This window comes from Ailuropoda melanoleuca, chromosome 12 (genome assembly GCF_002007445.2).
Source record: "Ailuropoda melanoleuca isolate Jingjing chromosome 12, ASM200744v2, whole genome shotgun sequence".
NCBI lineage: Eukaryota > Metazoa > Chordata > Mammalia > Carnivora > Ursidae > Ailuropoda > Ailuropoda melanoleuca.
The window spans coordinates 51680522-51705808 of record NC_048229.1 but is presented as its reverse complement, the minus strand read 5'-3'; the positions used below and the strand labels follow the sequence as shown (position 1 = coordinate 51705808).

General features: G+C 48.6%; 1 protein-coding gene across 8 annotated transcripts in view; it reads right to left on the bottom strand.

Moving 5' to 3' along the window:
• CHD9 (chromodomain helicase DNA binding protein 9) overlaps positions 1 to 25287 on the bottom strand; it is a 218217-nt gene that overhangs the window by 179113 nt on the left and 13817 nt on the right. For all 8 annotated transcript variants that reach the window (XM_011220466.3, XM_034638811.1, XM_034638810.1 and 5 more), the window contains exon 2: positions 21557 to 21785. The gene's annotated coding sequence lies outside the window, so the exon portion shown is untranslated. The remainder of the gene's footprint in view (positions 1 to 21556; positions 21786 to 25287) is intronic.

Sequence of the window (25287 nt, the reverse complement as noted above, 5' to 3'; positions counted from 1 at the left end):
CCAGAAGAAGGAAGTAGCCAAATTCCATTCTATTCTCTGGAGGAGACAGAGGTCAGGCAGCAGTGGGTTCAGAAACACTTGCCCATACTTTTTGTAATGGCAAACTCTAAACTTGAAGACCTTACGTATAATTGGGACTGCTACTTTTTTTTTAATGGAAAAACAATGGTTATTGATGTTTTTCTCAAGTCATGCAATTAATAAACTGGCTTTTTTTCTTTCTTTCTCAAAATCACCATCAGAGATGTTAATAAAAACTAGGTTGATGCTGAAAGTCTATCGGCTTCCCCTCCAGTTAGGAAAGCCAAGTGACTATAATAAAACAGAGAGGACACACGATCAGAAGTGGAAATATCTGAGTTATGGTCCAGGCTCCTCCACTGGCCAAGTGAATGAACGATCAGCAATTTTTTTTTGCCTATGAAATGAGAATCGAGAATCTTAACACCTCTGCTGTCTGTTTCCATTGCTGTTTTTTCATAAATAATTCCCTGAAAATGTTACGGTGTACAAAAAAAATTACTGGTCTTCTGTCTTTTAGGTGAGCTTTTTAAGAAAAAAAAATTCCAGTGGTTACAGTAATTAGAAACACTGATCTAGGGTATACTATGTGCCTAGCAAAGTGCTTAACAACAACAATAAAAGCTCCACAGTCAATGCTTGCCTTGTGCCACGCTCTTGGCAGATACCGGCAACTAGGGAAACTGAATCCATTAGACCAGAACGGTAGGTACATCAACAAACAGGGAAAGCAATTTCCTTTGCAGCAGGGGAAACTCAGCTCCGCCAAGTGCAGAAATAACACTGAAAAATCCACTTATTCATCCCCAACAGTCTTTTTCCACCCCCAGATCTAAAGTTCTTTCATTTCCCCATGATGATGTCCAGACCATGGAAGAGACTATTTAAATTCAGAGACCCTCCTATCAGTCAAGATTAGGGCAACAAACTTGAATAGCTCTGAGTTCGACAAGCTTCCACTCAAGGTTTTCAGTAGATGAGAGGCGCTGGGAAGTTGAAAATTGACAACAGTTTTGCAGTTGATCCTAGGACATTTTAAAACACCTAGAACCCCTACCTCTAACTTCACAAAGGCTAGAAACAACCTTAGAGAGATTATCTGCTTGAGAATTTGCTGGGACAGGTACGGGTTGAAAATCTGTGTTATCCGGGTTAAGTCTTTAACCTCACCTAGCCTTAGTTTCCTTATTTGTCAGTAAAACAGATGCGAAAATATCTCCTTTGTGGGGTTAATGATCTGAAGCTTAGTGGTGATATCCATAAAGTCAGCACCTATTCAGTTATCAATAAATTACAGCTAATTTTTAAAAATCAGTTGAGTGATTTTCAAACTTGTGAAATGTTGATACATTTTTCAAATTATGTGAACCAGGAAAAGTGTTTCAGTAGCAAAGGGGGCTATATTGTATATGACCAAGATAGTATCACAGAAAGAACACATCTGTTCACCAAAACAAAGAAAGAAAATCCCCCCAAATGAGCTATTGAGCTGGGTAATGTGTCAGAATCTCCCCGGTAATATTGGTTGGCTACTTGTTGATTTGATTTATGCCTGAGTAACTGTAACCAGACAAACACTGGTAGGCAAATGGAGGAAAGACTATCGTTCAGATGAGCTGCAGGCCTCATAGTTTGCAAACCTCTACTAATAACGCTTTATACTAGAGCTGATAAACTAATTCAGTGATTTTGAAACTTTTTTGAAAGTGGGAAAACTCTTTCAAGAAGTTTATTTTTTATTTTTTTGGCAGAATCTCAAGATGTAAAATACAGAAAAAGCAGAAGCCCCAAAGAGAAAACAGAACAAAGGCTGAGCTGTCTTTCTGCAAGCCCTGGGATCCTTCCACCCTTCCCCACCCCTCAAAGGCATCTCTGAAGTCTTCCTAGGCTTGGAGGGACCCATCTTGAAAACCATTAAATCCAGCCCCTCATTCGGCAGATGAGGAAATTAAACCCTGAGAGGCTGAGACCTACCCAAGGTTGCACAGTGAGTTTGTGAGAGAACCAACAGCGGGATGGACGCCTGTGGCTTCTCAGCTCAGCATTTTCTCCCACCACCAGGACTATTCAGATGTGATTAGTTTTTCCAAAATAACCCATTGGCTAAATAGATGAGGGAGAACCTTGATAAAGGGCTCAAATTGGCAGAGGTCAATTCCCTAAAAAATTTACCTTCTCAAACTCAGGTTGATCAGATGTCCCTACTTTGCTCACCTCTCCTATTGTGTTCCATGATGTACCGAAATTATCTGTTTATAGTAGAGATCAATAAATTGGCCTGCACAGTGTATCCCACAACCTTGAGTTAGTTGCCAACATTTAAAAATCAGAAGGTCTTGTCTAAAAATTTGGATTTCCACCTTCTATTGAGAATGAGAAATTCTAGCAACATCGAGCTCTCAAACTCAGTAACAACCCCAGGAGCTGAGTACAGGCAAGCACTCTCCCATGTGTCCTAGCCCCCACTGGTCCCCACCTGCTTGTGGCCACTGCTCTCTGTTCGCTATAGGTACTGGAGTTAAGCTTATGTCTATAGAAGCATTTTTGAGAACTGAACTTATAAGAACAATGGTAAACATAGGACACAGCTCTAGGGGACAATCTAATTTCAAAAGATGAGGTGGATGGCATCAATAATGCTGCTTTCTTGCACTGATTAAAGAGGAAACTTTCACCGTTTCCTGACTCATTTATTTTCTGAGGGCTGTTAAATTAACCATACACTAATAGAGTCCCAAGTCCCAGAATCGCTTTCCCGTGCGTCCCTAGTTACATCACTATCTACAGCACAACGCCAAACGCTCCAAGCCCTCGGGAGCTGCATTGTTAAACCACACATCAGCCTGTTCTGCATCCCAGGACACCTCACCAAGCACTATGGCGAGAAGGAGCTGGCCGAGGGTGCCAGGACCATTCCCAGCATGGGGGGGGAGGGGTTTGCGTGTGGTCCCGGTGGGAGACAGAAGAGGGGTTCAACAGTCCTGCTCTCCCACAGTGGCAATCCAGGCTCGCCCAGTGGGTTCTTCCTTTCTCCCCGCACGTCCCCAAAACTGTTACCTCCACACATTGCTCCTCTGGTCCAATCACCTTGTTCTCCTCCCTCCTTAGTATTTACAAAAGCATCAGATAAACAAATTCACACAAAGCTTTCCAAAGTTGATAACTGTATATTTTTACTTTGCCTTTTAACCTAAAAGTGTGTATGATCAATAATAGAATTCTAGGGATCGTGATTAGTAGGTGAAAAGAACATTTGGAGATTTAAAAGGCCTTCCCCCCAAATTAGTGCCAGAGGGTTTATTTATTTGACCCAAAGGGCCGCCTTTGTATCATTTCCCTCCTCCAGGACTTTGTTCAAATAGCACTTTCTCAGTGAGGCTTTCCCTAACCACCTTAGATTAAAATTGTGACCCTCGTCCCTCCACCCCACACTCCCGAGTGCCTTCCCTGCTTCATTCTTCGCCATATCACTTAGCATTAAGATGATACACTTGGTATGTTTTACTTACTTTCTTTGTCTACCTTCACTAGAACATAAGCTCCATGGGGTAAGGATTCCTGTCTGTCCCTTACATGTCCAGTGCCCTGGCAGTGCCTGGTCCATAACAGATGCTCACTGAAGGTTTGTTAAATAAATGAACTTGTCAGGGCCAAGCCCAAGGGTGACAATTACTTCAAAAGGTGACAGACACAAAGTAGGGACGCCTGGGTGGCTCAGTCAGTTAAGCATCTGCCTTTGGCTCAGGTCATGATCCCAGGGTCCTGGGATCGAGTCCCACACTGGGCTCCTTGCTCAGCGGGGACACTGCTTCTCCCTCTGCCTGCCGCTCCCCCTACTTATGCACGCGCGCTCTCTCTATGAATAATATCTTTAATAAACACACACACACAGTAGCACTTCTTGATGACAGAGTGGCTGGATATTTAGAAGCTGGAGGGGACCTCAAAAATTTTGATGCTGTCTTTCCTTCACATATGCATATTTTGGAATGAACATATACATTTCCTTTCTTAAATAATTTCAGAGATGAAATATATTGTTTTTTTTTAAAAAAAATCTAGAATAGATGTAAGATAGCCCATCTGGGAAGTAGGACACAGAATGAGATGAATTTTCTTTTCCCCCCAAATGCTACAGTATAACCACACCATAGGTAATGTGTGGGGTGTGGTGATGGGGTGTGTGTGTGTGTGTGTGTGTGTGTGTGTGTGTGTGTGTTGTATACCAGTTGTATCTTCAACTAGATTATGAACCTTTCTTCTCCTCCTCTGAGCTAACCATGATGGAGTTCAGTTCTTTATCTGAAATGTGTCCGAGTAAATACATGTCATAAGACCTAATTTGAAAACGAAACAGAGGATGCCCCTGGCTTCTTAACTCTGCAGCAGTACCTTCCAGCTGTCCTTTGGGAAAGAGCTGTTTATTATGGAGTTTTTTTGTTGGTATTTGTACCTTTTTATTATGCTTCTTTGAATTCCTCAAACAGCACACTTGGGAAACTCTGATTTATTTCCCAAATACAAACATTATGAAACCTGAACTTCTGGTTCAAATGTTCTAACCTGGCACCAAGGTCAGCAGGCACATTGACTGATGGATCCCAGATCGTTTTGAGTCAGGGTGGCAAAGGATATGAGCTCTAGGTACTGAATTAACAGGCCGATGCGCTGAGCGGAAGTGGGCTCAGAGCAGTGAGAAACAGACCATTTGAGCAGTCAAAACTTAGACTCTGGAAAGATTCTCTTGGCAGAACCCTGGAAGGAGGGGCAGCCCCTTGAAGACTCATATCTAACAAGGAAGGTATTTCCTCTGTGTGGGCTTGGCAAGAGAGGATGTACAATGAAGGGGTATGTAATGAAGGGAAGCTTTAGTGAGAAGGGAGGAACATGAAGTAAGTTACGAGTCAACAGATTTGGGGGTGCCTGGGTGGCTCAGTCTGTTGAGCGCTGCCTTCGGCTCAGGTCATGATCCCAGGGTCCTGGGATGGAGCCCCACGTTGGGCTCCCTGCCCAACGAGGAGCCTACTTCTCGCTCTCCTGCTGCTCCCCGTGCTTGTGCTCTGTCGCTCTGTCAAGTAAATAAATAAAATCTTAAAAAAAAAAAAAAAAGTCAACAGATCTCTGTTTCTTTCTTGACTCTACCTCAATACTTAACATATGACCTTAAATTTTTTAAATATTTTATTAGAGAGACAAAGAGACAGAGAGACAGAGAGTGCACAGAGGAGAGGGAGAGGGAGCCCCAACATGGGGCTTGATCCCAGGACCCCAAGATCATGGCCAGAGCCGAAGGCTGATGCTTAACTGACTGAGCCACCCAGGCGCCCCATCATATGACTTTAATTTTTGAAGTCTGAGTAGCTTCCTTTATAAAATGGAATCATGATCACTGCCTCACCTACTTTTCCGGGCAGCAGTTGAGGACCAAAAGACAAAAGTGGATACACATTATTTTTAAAACTACAAGGCACTAGAGAGCAGCGTTAATAAATACGAGACAAAATATCTTTTGCTGGCTGCTGATGAAGTAGTCAGAGGGGCAAATGTGATCCTGAGCGTCAGACATATCAGAATGTTCTAGTCCCAACCCTTCATCTGCTGTGTGACCTAGGGCAAGCCCTGGGGCTTCTCTGAGTCTTAGTTTTTTCATTGCAAGATAGCGTGAATGCTGTGGCTCAGAATTCAGTGGAGCAACCTGTCTGAAATCCTGAGCACACAGAGACCTCACAAGCGCGAGCTCCCTTCCCACGTACCCTGGGTAATGAATCATGGTCTCAATCTAGGGACTCTCCACTCGCTGTTTCCTTCATTCATCCAACTCTCTGTGTGATCTGCTCAATTTTTCTATAAGTCTAAAACTGCTCTAAAAAGTAAAGTCTGTTGATTTTGTTATTTCTTGAGCACAGAGGGCATAGTGATTGGGAAAGGGGGCCTCTGGGGCCAGACTGCTTGATTCTGAATCACGTCTCTGCCCCTTATTAGCTGGAGGACCTGGGGAAAGGTCTGTAACAGCTCTGTACTTCAGTTTCCCCATCCAGAAGCGCGATGTAAATGTGTGCTATTAATATGAAACCATAATTATTAGACATTGTACTCATGGGAATACAGCGGTGGGCAAGGCGGTGTTTCCGTGGGGTGCTCTGTAATCACGTACCATTATCCTCAGTGGTAGAGGCCCAAAGAGGTTCAGTAACTCCACGGCCACTACAGCTGGCTAGTGAAGAGGACTCGGGGAAGACTAGTCACGACTAGTGAGAGAATTCCAGACTGCGAGCCATTTCTCCGCCGCCCCATTCTGTGCACCCCGATTCAAGCCTGGAAACGGAAGCGCCCTGGGGGTACCAGAGAGGATTCTGGAAGCTGGAACCAGTCCCGTAATTCTGCACATTCCTGACCTCCACCCTCTTTCTACATCCCATTCCTTATGGTGCTGTGCTTGCCCAGCGACGTGTGTATCTCCCTGCGAGTTGCAGGTTTGGAGTGAACGGTGGAGATGACCTGAAGACGCCACGTCCCCTACACCACTCGCACCTCTTTTGTGCTTATGAATCGTAAACATGAACAGGGCTTGGGTCTCTTGGAGACCTACTGCAAAGGGTCAGATCCAGGTTTGAGGGGTGGGGGTGGGCTGAAGGGTGTACAATACCGGGGGCTTTCTTTAGGAAAGGACTACATGAATTACAAATGAGGGAACAGGTCTTGGAAGGGACACACTAAGTGCAGCATCCTGAAGTTCAAGCACAATTAGCTTCCTGGTAAACCCAGCTCTGCTCCTATAGTCACTGAACGTCCTTCCTCCCTCTGCTCCTTCCCTCCTTCAGCCCCTCACCCCTTCCACCCAGCTCACTAGCCCTTCCTCTGATATCTATCCCCCACTGTGCACCAGGGAGCAACTTCATGCCTTTACATTCTGATTTAAAAACGGGACTTTGCTCCACTCTGCGGGTTTTTATCCAAGTCATGACACATGCATAGCTTTTCTTGATCTAAAAGAAGAAACCAATGTACGACTAATCTCTGGGTGACCGGCAAAGGCACTACAAGGGGCTGTTAGACTTGGTAGACCCTACCGGAGCCGGAGCCCGGGGCTGCGGGTTTTCTATTTACATTTGTAAACATACACACAGAGGCGGGCTCTCCTACATTGGGGACGGCCAACAAATAAATTCATCCTCTCAGATGGGGACTGGGGAGGGGCTTAACAATCTGGACACAAGAATAACACCTAGCTATGCATAATTCTATATAATTGATATAATATTTTTACACACATCACCTGATCTAATGCTCATACTATCTGATCTAATGCGATTTTATTTATACGCCCATTAAGACAGATTGCAGACTGAGGCCTAGAGTGACTTGCTGAGGTCACAGAGCTGCCCACTGGGAAAGTCGGGCTTTGAAGAATGACTCCAAGTTCAGCGCCCTTTCTAATTCGACAGGAACTGCAATCTTCAGTTAATACCGCTTTGTACAGGCTTGATGCCCAAGGATGAGGCTTATAATGTTTGATTCTGAACACTTCCCTTTTAATGCCTTTCCTACAGCTCCCCCCCCCCGTTACCCCCACATCGAGAGGACACAAAGACTGCCCAGGCAACCACGGCACAAAGAACCCATAGACAGAATGAGTAGAGGCCATTTTGTGGATAATCTGGGGACAAGAATGTGTTCCCTGTTGGGGGAGCAGGGAATGTTTTCTCGGCTGGGGCGATCTGGATGAGTCATCAAGGTTTATGCTACCACTTGCATGGTTTCTCACCTCTCCCCTTCCCCGTGGGCAGCAACAGTCACCCAGCCCTGGAGGGGGACTACATCTGTCCCTCACCGCTGGTCCCCAGCAGTCTGCTCAGTCAGGGCCTGGCCCAGAGCCACAGAGCCTGGAGAAGGAGGGGAGAAAGCATGTCTCCCAGTGGCTGTCAGCTTTCCCAGCTAACTCTCACCACCCCGTCCGCCCCCACCCTGCACGCACAGCCTCCAGCCTCCCAATTTTACATTTTCAGGCCTGTCTGGTGTTGTTCTTGTTCTTGGAGTGGGACACCCCCCTCCCACTGACCGGGCGGCCTCATCTGCAGCCTGGGGCTGCCCCCTGCAACACTCGGGCACCGTTCAGCTGGCCTGGCAGGCCCTGTCTCGGGACAATTAGAATCCTCTGTAATGGAGAGTTTGCAATATAGGTCAAGGTGCTCTCAGAAGGGCCCAGGGGAGGATCACCTGACCGGGAGGTGGGTGACTCAGCGGGAAGGGGAGGGCTGGGAGCCGGAATCTCCTGGCCCGCAGGGCCTGCGGGAGGAGGTCAAGTTGTCTGCGTCTGGCTGCCTGTCAGGTCTGGCTGCCTGTCAGGGGAGGAGGAAGAAGCTGCTGGAGACAGAAGGAGGGGTAAATGACCTCCGGTGACCTAAGGTGGCATCGAAATCCCTGCCAGGGTTGGCCTGTTACCCTCCATGCAGCTGAGCCTGAACTAACAGGCAATCTGCCTCTGTGACTTGTAAAGACCTAATTCACTGCCTCTCCTGCCAAAGAGGAAAATCAAACGAGCAGAAGGCTCATCACTCCAGACTCCATTGCCCCAGCCCTTCCCCCCCACCCCACATCCCCAGGCCTACCCCCCCAGAAAGAAACCAGAGCCACCAGCATATCCTACAAAGGCGGCCATCCTTCGGAGAGGCAATTCGGGGTTTCCCCCCAATTAATTTTGAAGATGAGAATCACTAGCCCATTTTATTTTACATCCCCGCATAGCCAGGGCCTCCTTTCAAGGGCGCAGCCGTGGCCGTGCAGTTGCTGGAACAGCAGCTGCTCTGAGCCTCACTTCCTCTGGCTCCAGCTGCAGGTTCCTCCAGGCCAAGCGGGGAGTTTCCTCCTTTAAGGGGCTTTCAGCCTGGCTCGCCGGCCACCCTCACCTCCCACCCCCCAGCTGCTCACCACCCTCTGCGGGTAGCGAGGCTGGGACTCCCTGGTTCCATGAGTCAGAGCCAGGCTGGAGACAGACAGCAGGCTTCCTTTACTAAATCAGCCTCCTGCCTGCACGCCACAGAGGGAAGCTATAATTACCCGTTTGGCCCGGCTCTGGGAACTGAGCCACAGACGCTTGACGAGGAAGGATGGTTCCTGATTCCTGCATTTATCTGGTGCACCCCAGTCTGGAAAGAGGAATAACAGCCAGGGGTTCGGGCCTGTTACACATCTGTCAGATGCCCCGTGCACACGTAATGAGGTGCGCTGGACCTGGACGCCAGAGTATGCTGCTAGAAAAATCGCTATATTCAAGCTGCCAGGAATTTTTTGTTTTTGTTTTTAAGAGCCTCCTGCCTCATTGCCTAACAGTTTGATTTGAGGCCGGCTGCTCCTGGTGGATGTTGGTTTTTTTTTTTTTTTTTTAAAGATTTTATTTCTTTATTTGTCAGAGATAGAGACAGCCAGTGAGAGCAGGAACACAAGCAGGGGGAGTGGGAGAGGAAGAAGCAGGCTCCTAGCGGAGGAGCCTGATGTGGGGCTCGATCCCATAACGCCGGGATCACGCCCTGAGCCGAAGGCAGACGCTTAACCGCTGTGCCACCCAGGCGCCCCGGATGTTGGTTTTTAAGAGATAAAGGAAAAAGCAAAATGCAACCCTGTGTTACATCTTCGGGACTGTGTTATCCTTCAGGCGTCCAGCGCGAAATCTCAGGCCTCCCGGCCGAGGGAAGTGAAACCTGAAACCTGAAAAAATAATTGGCTCCAAAATGAAAAATAAAACCACAAAATAGCATTGGTTTGTTCGTTCGTTCGTTCATTCATTCATTCACTCATTCATTCCCGGAAGCATACATTTATTCCATTCATTCAACAAATATTTGTTGAGCTCCTTCTTTGTCCAGGCACAGTCTCAGGCACTAGGGATACCTAAGAACGAAACCCATGAAAGATACAGACAGAACTAAGTGGACAAATATTCCTGCCCTGAGCATCAATAGTATGACACAATAATAAGTAAAAGATAACGGTATGTTAGAGATAATAAGTATGATTGCTAAGAGAAAAAACAGAAAAATGATTTTAGGGGAATCATCAGTCAAGGAAGAATTCACACCATCTCATGATATTTGAGAACAATTTGTACATTAGGTCTCCCACTGCCAGAGTTCTCTGCCTGTGGAACGACTGCCAAGAAGTTTTAACCAATCATAAAATTAAATGAATTACATTTGACTGGAGTAAAATTATAAAAATCTTTAAGCTTTGTTTATAAGCAAAACGTGGGTACATTTTAAATATATTTGATAGGAGATAAAAAGCGCTACACCATCCGACCCTGCCTCTGGTCATGGGCAGGTAAAGGCACCATTCAACTATTTATCGGATAGAATAGGTCAGGGCTTGGGTGTCAAATGCCAAGGTTCGGAGCCCGGCTCCATCATTTACTACTTGTGTGATGCTGGGAAAGATACTCAATATCAGTGCCTCATCTTTCATAAGGGAGTAATACAGAATCTACCTTCTAGGGTTTCTAGAACAATGAAATAATAAAAGTACAGAAAGGTGTTTGTGAGCATAGCACCTGGCACTTAGCAAGCACTCAGTAAATGTTATTATTTTTGTTGTTGTCTTGAAGGTCATAACGATTATAATCATGAGGTACCAGGCCCTGTGTTGGCTACTGGGGGCCCGGAGTTGAACAAGACAATGCCATTATCTCAACTGCGGAGGCTTTGCAAGCAAACCGTGCCTCATTAAATCCTCAAGGCTCCCTTGTGGGCTGATCCCCACCTCACCGTGGATCATTCTAAACCATACTTGGATGGCCAATAAAAATGAACAGACCACAAGGAGACACCATTTAATAACCTGTCACTTGGAAACAATCACAAAGTCTGATAATGCCAAGTGTTGGGGAGGGTATGGATCAACAGGATCTTTATATATGTGCTGGAGGTGGGATTGTAAATTGCTACATTCACATGGTTTACCAGGAGACATGTGCAAGAATGTCCAAAGCAGTGGAAAGCTGGGAACAACCCTCACGTCCAGTGACAGGAGAATAAATACATATGGAACGTAATAGAGATGATTATAATATAAAAGTGAAGACAAATGGACCAGAGCTCTATGATACAGTATGGATGGATTTTAGCAATATAATATTATGAGAAAAAATACTGTAGTCTTCTGGAAGACTGCATACAGCAGGATATTCTCTTAAGCAAGGTAAAAACATGAAAATCTAAACAATATGTCTTTTAGAAATATATATAAAGAAGATGATTTATTAGAAAAGCAAAGGAATGGTAAACTCAAGATTCGGGATGAAGGTGGGGGCACCTGGGTGGCTCAGGTGGTTAAGCATCCGACTCTTGGTTTTGGCTCAGGTCATGATCTCGGGGTCCTGGGATGGAGCCCCATGTCAAGTTCCACGCTCAGCACAGGGTCTGCTTGGGATTCTCGTTCTCTCCTTCTTCCTCTGCCCCTCCTCCTGATCACTCTCTCTCTCAAATCAATAAATAAATCTTAAAAAAAAAAAAAAGATTCAGGATGGGGTGAGGGAGGCAAAGTGATGAAAAGGTCAGGAACACACAGGAAGAATTGGGTGGTGGGTTCACAGGTGTTTACCATATTATAATCAAATTAGTAAACATAGATAATAAATAGCCTTGTGCAAGGTCTAACTGAAGATGAAACAATGTCATTTATCAAAGATCATGAATAATCCTGTGTGCTTAGCTTCAATAAGAAAGAAAACAGAGATCTACTCTTGGGATAGAGACAGAGATACCTGAGGAGGGTATAGGCAGGTCAAGAGAGTGCAGGTAAAGGACTCTAAAGAAATGTTTCCATAAGGATTAGGCAGAGGTGGCCTTGGAGGAGGGGACCCCTTCATGAGTCACGTGTGTGGGCTCAGTACTATCATCTGCGGTCAGAGGGAGGCATGAGCTGTCGCTGGGATGGGGTCAGGGAAATGTCCTTGCGGAGCCCTATTCAGGCCATGGGTCTCTCCATGCCATGGCTGGCCCTCAGTGCCCTCTCCCTGGGATCTTTGCCAGGTCTACTCCTGCCACTTTCCCCAAGACAGACTTCTGCGTGGTATTCTCAGACAGCCCGATGGCAGCGGGGTTGGGGGGAATGCTGGGTTTGTGTAGAGACCTGTTACGACGAGGAGTTCCAGGTGCCACCCCAAGAAGATGCAGTTGGGTTGCTGAGCCCACAGTCCCAGCCATCTTCTCTCCTGCTAGGTGAGGACCCCATGGGGACGTACTCTCAGACCTCTGAGCTGCCAGCTGACATGGCCAGGCCCCACAGGCTACAGGCGGGAGCGTATGCTTTTCCTTTCCTTTTCTTTAAAGATTTTATCTATCTATCTATTCATTCATTCATTTAGAGAGAGAGAGTGGGGGAGGGGCACAGGGGGAGGGAGAGAGAGAGAGAGAGAGAATCTCAAGCAGACTCCCCACAGAGCCCAATGCGGGGCTCGATCCCACAACCCTGAGATCATGACCCGAGCCGAAATCAAGAGTCGGATGCTTAAGCGACTGAATCATCCAGGAGCCCCAGCAAGTGCATTTCCATTGAAAAAAATCTCCTCTGGGCCTCCGAAATGGGCGCCGGGCAGAGGAATATTTGGTTAGGTCCAACTGATTCACTTCATGGACAGAACTAACCAGGATTCTCAAAGGCACACAGAGGGTAGTCCCACCTCTTTTCTGTGCTCCTGCTGGTAGGGTCAGGCTTTCAGAGCTCTGGGAACTGCTTACAGGACCCCTTCCTCCTGCACCTCAGTATAATGATCAATGCCCATTGCGAGACAGCACGGAAACTGGAGTCAGAAAGACCCCGGATCAGGTCGTAGCTGGCCAGTTCCTAGCCGTCCTGTCCCAGGAGCTTAATACTCTGAACCTTAGCTTTCTATTTGTACAAGAGGGACACTCATCTTGCCTTTGCCTGACTTAAAGACATTAGTGAGGACCACGGGACATAACAGGGGCCAAAGTGCTTATCAGACACAAAGGTACAATACATTGGAGCTAGCGTCTGAGCCCACGGAGGGCAGGAAGCACGTCTGACTCATTCACGGCTCTCCTCCCAGGATCAAGAACAGTGCCTGGCACATAGTAAGTGCTCCACAAAAAGACTTCTTGAATGAATGAATGGAGTATTACAGATCAGAATAGAAATCATGCTGATCATGACAATTACTAACACTAACTGCATGTCTGACCAGGTGCCAGGCCAAAGGCTGAGGGCTTTATGTAGATAATTCCATTTACACTTCACAGCCCGATGAGGGCGGCACTTAGGGTGATTCCCATTCTGCAGGTGGGTTAACGTGATTCAGGGAAGTTTGTGGTTTTCCCGAGGCCACAGTGGGCTAGGTCGTTACCCAGGTAAAATGAATGAGTGGGTTCAGAGAGGCTCACCACCCAAAAAGTAGAACTCGAGGGGCGCCTGGGTGGCACAGCGGTTGAGCGTCTGCCTTCGGCTCAGGGCGTGATCCCGGCGTTATGGGATCGAGCCCCACATCAGGCTCCTCTGCTGTGAGCCTGCTTCTTCCTCTCCCACTCCCCCTGCTTGTGTTCCCTCTCTCGCTGGCTGTCTCTATCTCTGTCAAATAAATAAATAAATAAAATCTTTAAAAAAAGAAAAAAAAAGTAGAACTCGGGAGGCCTTCGTGCCTGAGAGGCCACCATGAGGATTACTGGATTTTTGACACCTTTTTCACTCTTTGGGGCTCCAACATTAAAGTGCAGTTGCCTCTGGGAAGGAGTTAAACCTAAATTTCTAATCAGGGCATCATCTGGTTTGACTTCCTTAGTGCAGAGAGTAGGGCTCTTCTGCAGGGATGGGATTCGGAGGGTTGCATGGTGGTTGCATGGCAGACGGGGGACCTGCCAGGAAGGGGGCCGAGAAGGTGTCCAAGAGGCACGCTGACTGCTTTGTAAAGAACTGGCTTGGGACCTCAGGAGGGCAAAAGGGTGTCTGGGTCCCCCCCAGATCGCCTTCATGGGGAGCTTGTGATGGGGCAGCCCAAACCCTGGAAGGTGAAGAGCTGTATGACCAGAAGGTTGTCTTGGAGAGGGGTAGAGGTATTGGGGAGTTGTTAAAGGGGCTTGCTTTTATGGTTGAATGTTTTATGATAAAAATATACTCACATGTTACTTGGGCCGTTAAAAAATACATTTGAATAAAAGAAAGACTCAAGCAGTGGGAGCGGGGGAAGGTTGAGCAAAGGTCATGGGTTGGACTCTCCAAACCTCCACGGCTTCCAAGACTGCCAGGCTGCAGCTCTCCAGGACTTCGCTGATTTACTGGAGATGAACGGCAGCCCCCAGCCTTCCCAGGGCACGATGGGCCAATGAGCCTGATCCACAGCTGGGGGCTGGGGAGGGGAGGGGGTAGCGTTTGCCTTGCAGTTGGCAGCAGCTCCCTGCCTCTCGCCTCCCAGCCCTCCTCTTGAGAGACTCATTATGCAGTTTGGTCACATGCCCTCTGCATTTTAATGAATGAGTCAGGGGACAGACTCAATTTGAAAGAGGAATCGCAGCTCTCGGCTGGGTGAAGGGCTCTCAAGGGATGCTCTCACAGCTTGGATATTACAAGAAAAGGAAAGAAGGAAGCTATTTCCTTCCGAGAAAAAAAAAAAGAAAGAAAGAAAGGAAGGTCTGAAGCGGAAGGTCAGAAGGAGGGAGGGGAGGAGGGGAAGGAAGGGAGGATGAAGGGGCAGAAAGAACAGCCTAGAGTTCAGAAAACAGTCCTGGAACAGATGCTGCCTGCCAGACACTCCCTTGCCCTGTTCCTTGCACTTACTTCCTGCAAACATTTAGTGCTTTTTAAGTGCCAGGCACCACACCAGGCATGGGAGCTACCGGACAAATGAGACATTTTGCATAAGAGCAGATCGGTTTGGTCCCATCGAGTAACTGTGGTAGGGGTCTAGTGTGGGAGGTGGGGCACGCCCAAGGATACGACACTCTCTCCTCCTCCATGAGTACCCCCCACAGAAGCAGGGGATGCCCTGCTGATGGTCAAGGGCTACCACCTCTCAAGCCCTTCCCACGTGCCTGACATGGAGTGAGGGCTCCACGGTCAGCATGTCCCTGAATCCTGGCCATAATCCCATGAGACAGATCCCGTTACTATCACATTCTTTATCCATGAAGAAACTGAAGTGGAGAGCAGCTTGCCCAAGGTCACCCAGGGATTTGAACTCGGGTCTGTCTGACTCCACAGCTCTTGGCAGCTCCAGTCTGCACTGTCAGCCAGCCACGGCATGGGGAATGCTGGGGAAGGCCTTTCCCTTCCCAGGCTTCCTTCCAAGAACACTCTGAACCCCCAGGAGGAAGAGGTTGGTGTGAATCCAGATGCAGTCAGCGCCAACCGGCCTGGGAGCGGATCTGAAACCTCACTGTGAGAGAGAGAGAGAGAGAGAGAGAGAGAGAGTGTGTGTGTGAGAGAGAGAGAGAGAGAGACACTGAGCCCAAGGGCAGTGGGGGGAGGAAGGAAGCTTGGCCTCCACGCGGTCAGCTGGGGCGGTGTGCCTGTTCCCAGCCTCCACACCACAAAACACAGGGCCGCAGATGCTTAGCAGATGGGTGTGTGGGAGCGAGACTTACCCTCAGATGGCGGGTGGGCAGGCCGTGTCGCTGAATTACTCAACAAAGCCACCTTGGCTTTGAACTTGGAGCCAGGATCTGCTGGAACAGGGCATGGGGAGGTGGCAAACGCTTGCCACGGTGAAGAGGATGTCTCTGCCATCTCCCTGCCCCCCAAGTGGGAGAACACAGCCTGGGAAGAGGCCGAGAACTGAAAAGCCACTGCACACTGACACCACTCGCATAATTTTTACAGCCGGAGAGAGAGACACAAGCACAGCAGGACACGGGGGCCCTGGGCTTCGTGCTGGAGAAAAAAGCCACAAGGCCACCCACCGTGAACCTGGATTGCACAGAGGAACAGCCAGCGTTCGCTGAGTGATTACTACATGCCTTGGCTGTCATACGCAGTTACCCCTTCACACCCCCACTGCCTCCCTGCAAGGGACATGCTGTTCTTATACCCATTTTACCCAAGAAGAGAAGAACGCCCCGAGAGATGAATAACTTGCCAAGGTCACATGCCTTCCCCACTTCTGGTTTCCACGAGGAGGGATTTTCCCTAAAACTCACTTTTGTCTTTACTCTCACTACCCACGGCGAAGGAATGACCTGATTGGAACGCTCGGGAAGGCTATGGACAATGATCTGCTTTGCTCCATCCTTCTTCCAGGCTCCTTGAGGAAGTCGATTTTGTTCTCACAATAAGCGACATCCTCTGTGCTAGCTTTAGTGACAATGAAGGTGGCCCTCTGGCTCTCCGCCACCTCTTTGTCTTTTTATTCAATGTGTTCAGAACCTGGATGCGGAAGAGGGGTGCTGTTTTTTGGAGGGCTCTCTGGGGATCCCAGCCACACTTAGGAGGATCCTAGAGTTCTGGCCAAACCACTCCCACCTGACCAAGGGCTGCTCTCCCTCTCCATCTTGGCAAAGGACACTCTTGGCGCTAGGACCAATCTCCCTTAGGGGGAGTCAACCCAACCCCACACTTTTTTTTGGACTGGCGTATTGTGTGTGCATGTGTGTGTGTGTTTTCTGGGACAAGGAAAACCAAGTCTTGTACACAGTCTCCTGGCATAAAGGGAACCAGTCACGAGAAGGTTTCCCTGGGGTGGCAGTGTCTCGGCCTATGTGATACCTCTGTCCCTTGCCACCTGTGAGGGCATCATCAATGGGTACTTGACCCCCCAGGCTGCTACCCGGCTATCTGGCTAACTCAGGAACAAATCCAGGCAGCTGATATCATTAACTCCATGACAGGCCCTAATTCTGAGCCCTTTACGTCTCTGTGGGACTCTAGGGCAGGTCCTTAGTACCTTGCTTTGTGACTGTGGGCAAAGTCTTTTTTTTTAATTTTTTTATTCTTTTATTTGAAAGAAAGAAAGCAGAGCAAGTGCATGCAGGTGTTGGGGGGAGGGGCAGAGGGAGAAGCAGGCTCGCACTGAGCAGAGATCTGGGCACGGAGAATTTAATGAATGCTTTCTTTCTTTCTTTCTTTTTTTAAAGATTGCATTTATTTATTTGAGAGAGAAGCAGACTCCCCGCTGAGCAGGGACCCCCCCCCCCNGGGCCCCCCCCCCCCCCAGGGCTCGATCTCTGGACCCCTGGATCATGACCTGAGCCAAAGGCAGACACTTATCCGACTGAGCCACCCAGGCACCCCATGGGCAAAGTCTTTACCTGCTCTGTGCTTTGATTTTCTCATCTGTAATACGGGAAGATACTGCTTGCACCCCTGTCTCACGGGACTGTTATGAGATCAAACATGTAGAACTTATTTGAAAAGGAATAAAAAAGTTTCCATGAGATAGACGGGAATTATCATTTTATGAGCTTCCCTAATGTACTCAGAGACTTGCTAAGCATTAAAAGTGTGCATTTTTCAGTTTTGTCGCCAGTACCGATCCACCCCCATTTCGGTAACCTTGCCCAACCCCCTCTGCAAGTTCCCTCCAAGGGACCACGCCTCCTCCCACCCTCTCGGTCCAGGTAGATCCCATAACACCCCCAGAGCAAGTAAGCGCCTCTCACTCTCCATAACCACAGGTACTGCTTTCAGGGATGGTCATGTGACCCAATTAGGGTCCGTGAGACTTTTCCTACGACTTTTGGAAGAGAGATTCTCTATGGAGGTCCTAAAAGGATACAGGGGCTAAAACTGATGCTGCTGCCTTGTTACAAATTAACCCAAAACTAAAGTTGAAACAAATCTGGAGCCGAGAGGTAGAGTGAAACCAAGTGCTGATTTTAACAGTTGAACCCCGAATACCAGAGATGTCCACTTGTGATATTATGATTTATAATAAGAAGTATATATTTGGTATTTGACCACCTTAGTGTCTGGTTTACAGCTCCTAAAAACCTTTGGAATTTCCTGAGATGGGGGGGAGGGAGGGGAAGTGTCTTTGTTATGTTAATGAACGATTTTTGGAAAGCACCTAAGAAAGGGGGCGAGTCGCCAGCGGAACTAATTTTGTGATTAGAAGGTTAGAACTTTCAGTCTCAACCCCCTGACCTCCAGGGCAGTTGGGGGTGGGGTGGGGTGTCTGGAGGCTGAAGGTTGATTCAATCACCAATGGACAATGATTTAATCAATTGTGCCTATGTAACGAAGCCTTCATAAAAACCCAGAAGGCCTGGGTTTGGAAAGCTTCCAGACTGGTGAACACGTGGAAATCTGGTGGGCTGGGAGACAGCATGAAAGCTCTGTGCCCTTTCCTGCATATCTTGCTCTATGGGTCACTTCTATCTGGCTGTTCCTGAGTTATATCCTTTTATAATAAACCTGTAAGCTAGTAAGCAAACTGTTTCTCTGAGTTTTGAGAGCTGCTCTAACCAATTGGTCAAACCCAGGGCGGGGTTCGTAGAGACCTCCAATATAGAGCTGATCTGTCAGACGCACAGGTAACCACAAGGCCTCTGGAGTGGGGGGGCGGCTAGGGAGGGGGGGAAGTCTTGTAAGACTGAGCCCTTAACCTGCGGAATCGGACACTACCGCCGTGTAGACAGTGTTAGAACTGAGTTGAACTGTAGCACGCCTAGCTGGTGTCCCGGAGAATTCCTTGGTGGTGTGGGAAACCAGCTCCCCCCCCCAACACATACCGCACACGTGTTGGAAGCTGGGTGCAGATCCCTAGCACCACCCCTGGACTTCTCAATTTAAAGTGGGCCCCAAATTCCTCCCCCCGCCAAAGACATCTTGGGTTGGATTTTCTGTCCCTTGTGACCAAGAGAATCCTAGTAGATACAGCATTATCTCATTTTGTCTTGAATCTGGCCTCTGGAGCCTGCCTTCTAGCCCCTCCACCAGGACTTGAGAAGGAATGAGTCTCTGAGCTGCATCACATACTTCGGTCAGCAGTAGGGCTTCTGCTGGGAGAGGAGAACCCCCATTCTCCTGCAGCCAGTGGCTGAGGGGAGGCCATAGTTCACTGGTGTTCTCCGCCCCAGGTGCCCCTTCCCTGGAAGAAAGGCACCAATAATAAGAGGCGTTCAGTCAGTTCCCATAGGGCTTAAGCTTGATGTCAAGGGGCTGGGAGGGCTCGAAATGGCCCAATATCTTCCCCTCCTTCTAGAGTTCCGCTCTTTCTTCCAGAGAAAATCCTGGAGTCTGGTAAAATGCAAATACATCCAGGCCTCCCAGGGGCTCACAACCTGAGCTGCTATCAGTCACGACTTTTGTTGGAAGAATGACCACGGGAATTTAGTGACCGTTGGGGACGGCAGAGGTGGCCCTCTGGAAGGCTTGAAAAGGTGCAGAAAGGAGTGGGTAAGTTTCGACTGGTTGAGGGAGCAAGTTGGTCATCACACGCTTGATAATGAGATAGAATAATAAAATACCTCCCGTGTTTGCTTCAGCATGACACGGGGCTGGGGAAAGTGGATGACAGAGATGAACTAAGATTGGCCATGAGATGATCACGATGGAAGCTAGGTCATCGGTGTATGAGGCATACACCCATTCTGTCTATTTGCATAGGTGTTTGAAATTTTCCACCCTGATTTTAAAAAGTATAAGGAATAACTGAAAAAAAACACGTTTTGGGCTTTATTCTCCCCAGAGCCCTTTACATGTATCTTGTTATGCACCTCACCAAGGATGGTTGTTCCCCCCCCCCCATTTTAAAGACGGTAAAACTGAGGCTGGAGAGGCTAAGTCATTTATGCAGGTGGAAATTGCCTTGGTCAGTCTGGGGCACGGGTCAACAGAGGCAGGACGGGCAGCCCCTGCTTGATGGGGGCGGACAGGCAGGGATCAGTGCGAGGTGACCCAGTGCTGTCCACTTCCAAGTCTAGAGGGAGCCTACTCTGTGTCTGACTGGTGGGGCACACACCTCGCAGGGCCTCGGGGGGAGTCATGGAGTGCACAGAGGAAAGCTCCCTGCCACTGAATTCATGTGCTCCTTGGCAGTTAAGAAAACACTGAGTCTAGCACAGCAGGCTCTGGACCCTTTCATGGGCATCCTGAGGACCATTGCCTGCACATCTGGGGCTGATAAAGGGAGACCCACGTGGGCTGCCCTGCCCCCTTTCCCTTAACTATTTCCGCACTTCCCCTTGAAGCTCTGTGCGTGTGGCTGTTCTTTTCTTCTCTTTCCTCCCAACATATGGATTCCCAGCTCCTATTTCAAACTCAAATGCGTCTCTCCTATAAACTCCCCAAAGCTCTCAATTTCCTTTTTCCATTGCTCATTCTTTCCTAAAGTGTATGAAAAAGCCTCTCTTAGCTCTGTTCCAGTTTCCTTGTTTATAAAAGAAGGGCAAGGAGAACAGTGATTTCGGTGATCAAGGTTAAGCACGGCCTGATTCCTTCCTTAGGGGAACACACCTCCCCAGCCTGAGAGATCAAAGCTTACCAGCTACAAGAACTCATCACAGGAAAGCCCCGATTCCCCCCCAAAAGTCAGCCTGCAGGAGGCCTGATACAGTGCCATCTGCTCCCTTTAGCTGGCTGCAATGTCCTTTTTGAAAGTCACTAATAGAATAGAAAAAAGGAAAAGTCACGAGCCGGCACGATTCCCAGGTTGCTGCCAAAGTGGGAGTGTGTTATCTGGGAAGGGAGGAACGGGTCCTGGCCTGCTCCTTAGCCCGTGGCCTTGCATTTCCTCACAATAACGGCACCTTAGCCCTTCCAGGCAGAAAAAGCCCAACCCTCAGCACTGAAACTACACAACAGCACCAACCAGGCCGGGGAGGACAGCCCGTTCCATGCATCAGCAAGAGTCCAGGGGATAGATGGTCCTCACCCAGGCGGAGGTCACAGACCCTCCAGTGCCTTGGGCTGCCTAGCAGGTGACATAGATGGCCTGTGGGGTGAGGAGATAAAAGGTGGCTGACCCTGCTCAGCCCGGAGGAGCAACGGCTGGTGGCAGTGGGGACCAGAGCCAGCAAGTCCTGTCTGGAAGGGCCTGGTTATGGTTGTTCAAGAACGTGGGCTCTGTGTTGCTGGATCATCCATTTTTCCAAGGAAGTGGAGATCGGGACTTGATAGGAAGTCTCCCAACTTGAGAGTGGATTTAAATGACAAATATTGCAAAGCCTGACGGTATGGGCCAAATGAAACCTGCCTAGTGGTCTGAGTTCACCTGAACACCCCGCTTGCCACCCTGACCTAGGGAGCGGGTCCTTTACACCTGCCGCAGGGCAGGCAATGCTGGGAAGAGGCCGGAGGGGAACAGATGAAGCCACAAGGCCGAGGGCCTTGGCTGAGGAGGTAGGGCAGCGTGCTGTTCCTGGGGCTCACGAAACACTTTCAGACGCCTGTCATTTCGTCATGCTGCATCTGCGGCCAGCTAGGTCCTTACCAGCAACGCTCCCACCCCCCTCAGAAATTCCCCTCCTCTCCACGGCCAGTTCATAACGTTCTCTTTGGGTAAGGCAAGCCATGGCTTCCACCTCTGGCCAAATTTGAGTCAACTTTTGAAACAACTTAAAATTCACCTGCCCGTAGAAGAATAAATGACACCTACCTTTCGCTCGTATATGACCAAATCATGACCGGTGACTCTGGGTACTTAAGGAGCTCTTTTTCTTCCCCCCAAGAAACATATTGTGCTTGAAGGATGGCTTCTGTTCCTCATCTCCATGGGAGAGAGAAGAGGGAAACCGAGGCACAGAGTTGAAAACGATTTGCCTAAAGATCCATTTATCTGGCAGGATTCCAAAGAGCTGGGGGAACCATGAACTAAGCTTTATTTCCTAAAAAAAAAAAAAAAAAAAAGTTTACGTATCTTCTTGAATTGTACATAAGAGAGATAAGTAGAATTGCCTTCCATTGGGATGTAATCTATGTTGCCGAGGGAGGAGGAGGAGGAGGACGGCGGCGGCAGAGGCAGAGGCGGAAAGATTATAGGCCAAGGTATGATAATCAAATCTCTTTTCTCTGGCTACCTTTACTCCGCTGCTTAGGCTCTTTTATTCGTGCAATTCCCTACACGGGGGAGAGAGGAAGATGGGTGGGAGGGGACGGCAAGTGCTCTGTGCAAGTGACTGCCTGTGACAGGGTGTGTGCACGCATCTCTGGGTGTGTTCAGAGTCACATGCTTAGTTTGCAGGCAAGCCATTTTGGTAGCAGAAGTGTTTCTAGGCTTCAGGGAATTCCCTCCTAGGAGAACCGGCATGACTCTGGTCTCTGTCTCCCCTCTCCCCCAACACACTGCGGCTGTTCCTTTCATCAGCAGACATCCACAGGGCATCGTCTGGGGTCTGGCGCTGAGAGTACCACAACGAACAGGAAAGACCCAGTCCTAGTCGGCAGGCGGCCCACCGCCCAAGAGGGAGGCAGACAGGTGAATGGGAGACCACCATGCTTCAGGGCTCGAGCACGTGGACAGAGGAAGTGAACCTGGAGAGGGCAGGGTAGAGGAGGCTCAGCCTGAAAGGCAGAGGGGAGGAGTCAGGGAATGCATCCTGGAAGAAATGAGGTCTAAGCTGAGATCTGAAGGTCGAGTTGGTACCGGACCAGTGAAAGGGAAGGTGGGTGTTGCAGGCAGAGGAACCAGCACGGGCAAAGATCTGGGGAGAGATTTCCCCCTGCCCTCCAGTGCTTAATGAAAATCTGCTGTTTGAGCCCAGGCCGTTCCTAGGGAGGGTTTCACGGGAGTTCTGGGACCAAGTATGGGACTGATGTGGCAGTGGCCATAAGTCAAGGCTGAGAACCTTAAAAGTCATTGGTGTCAGATTTAAACTGCTTTGTTAAAAGCACCCCAAATGCCCTCCTGTCCTTAAGGTACTCAGATGGTAGGATGGAGAAGTAAGCGTTTAGGGGACACTCTGTAGTACAGCCCTTCCCCCTGATAAAGGACACAAACACTAAAGGTGAAGCGTAGACCGTGAGACCAAACTGACTTCGAAATTCCAATTTACAGAGGATAAAGAATGTTCATACTTCTGCTCGCACTCTCTCTCTCTCTCACACTCACTCATATACATATACACACACACTCTCTCTCTCTCTCTCTCTCTCTCTCTCTCACCTGGTGAGCTAGGCAGAGTAAGTGTTGGATTTTTTATATTATTTTTTAGAGAGAAGGAAACTGAGGCTCACAGTGGAAAAATATCCAAGGTTATTGGCTCATTCACTCGCTGACTCCACAAACATTAACAGAGCACCTGCTGCTGGCAGGCTTGTCCCAGGCGCTGTGGATACAGTGGTGAATAACAGATACTCCCTAATCACAGAAGCCAGAGTTCGAACCCATTGCTCTGATTCCAATCCCAGTGCCCTTTCCAATACACTGAACTGCAGGCTGGATGTGTGGTCTCCAGGGCAGTGCTCTAGTGGGTGGGTGTTTATAGCCCCATAGTCTTTGTCAGCATTTCCCCCTGCCCCCCCCCACCTGCAAACACACCATCAAAGAAAACACAGCATAGTTGCTATGCAAATGTATCTTCCAGCCTAGGCACAGCCCAGATTGTCTCTGGAAGTCCCTCCCATATAGAGGCCGTACCCACCAATGGTTGTCCTGGCTCTGGTTGTCTTTGAGTCACTGAAAATTTCCCCATTCCATCTCCACCCTCTGCACTAGCTAAAGAGAGGGCTTTTAAACCCTCACCTTTCGCAAGCGTTCTCTCTAAACACGGTCTCATGGAAGTTGGGATGGGATAAAGCTTCTTTCAAAGGAAAAGGGGGGGGTTGGGAGGGGGAGGATAAAGCCCAGCGAGAGGAGACTGCAGACCCACCGCCTCTCGGACAGTCCTGCTGTGAGCCGCATCTGGCCAAGGTCAGCAATGACTGGCACCACCCAACCACACAGACATCTCTCAAAGATGCTTGGGAGAGGCTGCTATATCTCCCCAGAGCCTGGGCAATGTTATTTCCTGGGGCAAAGCAAGTCACAAAGGATGAAAGCGATGACTGAATGTCTGGGGCAGGGTGGGAGGCCTTGCCAGGAGGGGCAGAGAGTTGGCTGGGGTTACACAGACAAATCTTTTCATTTTTCCAGACTGGAAAAAGCTGTTTGGGCTGTGCACATTTGCAGAGAGTCGCAGTATTTACTACGCTTCCTGGCTCCAGTGATTTCTTTTTGTCATTCAGTCAAACGCAGCTTGTATTTTTCATAGCCTGAGCTGAACGGTCCATGGGGGCTCTTACCCCACGCTGGGCTCGAAAACACATCACCAATGACTCCAAAAGCCCGGCTCGCATGGGCAGCAGGAGTGGGAAGGGGCAGCATGTTTTAGAGATAAAGACCCATATTTAGACAAACAGTGTGTCCCCCTTGGAGGTGTTTAGTGACACTCCTTATTTTCCTGGCACACATTGTTTTCCGAGCAGCCGTAAGAACAAACTGCTATTCTAGAAACGGATTCCTGTCCTTGGCATGTGACTCTCAGTTATCCCTATTGATGGTGGTGGAGGGTAGGGTGCAGGAAAAGTGGTTACTAAAATAAAATTTCCTTTTTGCCGAAATGTGCTTATTCAGAGCTCAGTTCCCAAAGTGCTTCGGGCCAGATGTCAGATTAGAAAGTTGTCTGTTGAACCGCTGTATGCTAAAACATTAAATCAATCCTATGAACATTAATTGAGCACTTACTATGGGCAAGGTACAGTGCTAGGCGTGGGAGTATCAAGCTGACCACAACTTAACATGCACTTGACATTTTTAATAGGAAACAGAGTGTGAGCCCAATGGCATGCACAGCCAATGGTGGAATTTTAGGCATGGGAAATGGACCAGGTCAATAAGAGAAGTCTTTCCGGGGGACAGGAGAAGGGAGAGACCCCATTCACATCATACTCCTAGGCTCCTGTGTGTGTCATGCCAGCCAAACCATCACACTGGGAGTGCAGGCGTCCAATCTTGCTCAAATAACCTGGAGACATGCTGCCCAAGAGTTGGAGTTGGAGAGTAGGAACCTCATCTTTAGAGATGACATGTCATATTCAGGCACTTGCTGACCCCCTGGGGGGGAGGGCAAATAAACAGGCATCCTGCTGATGCTGGTTAGCATCACCTGATGCAATGGAATACAGCCTCTAACCTCCTTTCCTTGGGTTGCCAAGGCACAAAATCATCTTGCATTAATTTAAGGAGAGAAAGGACCCACACAGACTTCTTGGACTTGCTTTTGAGTCAGGAGCCCTGGGGAGTCAGAAGGGTGGAGGCTGATGGAGGGAAGGGAGGATCTTTAGGGGACCAGGGAGTTGGGGGTAGCTAGGAATTCTGTATAGGCCAAGTTGACTATGCCAGATGTAGCT